Below are 1326 nucleotides of genomic sequence, written 5' to 3' on the forward strand. Positions count from 1 at the left end.
GCATGCTGCAGGGGAACGGGAGAGGTGAATGGGAGTATAGTTTGAGAAGATAGGCCAAGAGTGTCCAGGTGCTCTCTCAAATTTATATCCATAAGGAAGTAAGGTTTTCATTGTGTGTTTCAGCAGATGAAGCAACCACCTTGCTTTTGGGTATGTATTTGTTGTGAGGCCATTGCCCAAAGAGGCAAAGCACTAGCTAGCTGTTATGTCTCAATGAGTATCCTTCAGCCCGTCCCTCCTCCAAGCACATCTGCCAAACCCTCCAAGTGGAGAGAGCCCCAAAGAGGTCAAAAGGAGGCCAACATTGTTGAATACTGAGCCCAACTTTGATTTCTTCCTCCAGGCATGCACAGAGCAGACGTAGATATGATGTTTAGGAGTGGAAGCTGGAATTGCAGAGCCTATCTTCTCCCGCCTGAGGAGTTGGGCAGCATCTGCGATATCTCCTGAAAACACTGCAGAGTGCAGGAATGGAGCAGGAAGAGAATGGTCTCCGCTAGTGGAGCAATCCTGTGGTCCACAGCATGCAACCTTGCTCTTAGTCCTCCTTCCCACACTCTTGTCCTCCACGGGCCATGCTTTACTCCCACCACTCCGATGCTGCCTCCCATAGCACGAGGGGAACCTCCGGTGCCATTGTTCATCCATCTGTCTTTGCGAGCATTCGCAGAGCTCCTGAGCAGGACTGGGCGTCCTGTGGAAATCCTACCAAGTATTTGTTTGTGCCATCGGGCCGTCAGTCTGGATGGCCGTAGCACGAGTTGTGTCAAAGACATGGGCAGGTGGAGGGACACGTATCAATTGCTTACGTGTGCTGTTGTCACGGGGAGTCCTGCTAGTTTACCTGATGTCTCCAGCAAGGGAGTCGTGGGAGGGTAATAGACTACGTTCCGTCTTGTTGGTACTATGCTACTTAAGGCAGGATGGTATGAAGGAGAGAAGTAAGATGGCAAAAGATGAGCCAGGCCCGCTCCTGGCGAGAGCAATAATTAATTTGAGAGAGATTCTAAACTCCAGGAGCAGAAGTGCCCTGACTGGAAAGGTGATTTTTAACAGAATGTGAGTAAGCGTAGTGCTAGAGTGATGATGCTGGCCTTGAGACACTAAAGTCCAGCCTGAAGCTTCAGGGTTAGGAGGCTAGGAGAAAAGAGCTCCAGTCATCAGGACCATGTTAAATCAAGGCCCCAGAGTCACAGCCTGACATCCCCTGCAGTGCTGAGAAACTCATCAACGCTTGGCTGTCACAGCCTGACATCCCCTGCAGTGCTGAGAAACTCATCAACGCTTGGCTGTCACAGCCTGACATCCCCTGCAGTGCTGAGAACC

Source organism: Numida meleagris, chromosome 24, assembly GCF_002078875.1.
Source record: "Numida meleagris isolate 19003 breed g44 Domestic line chromosome 24, NumMel1.0, whole genome shotgun sequence".
In the NCBI taxonomy this organism is placed as follows: Eukaryota; Metazoa; Chordata; class Aves; order Galliformes; family Numididae; genus Numida; species Numida meleagris.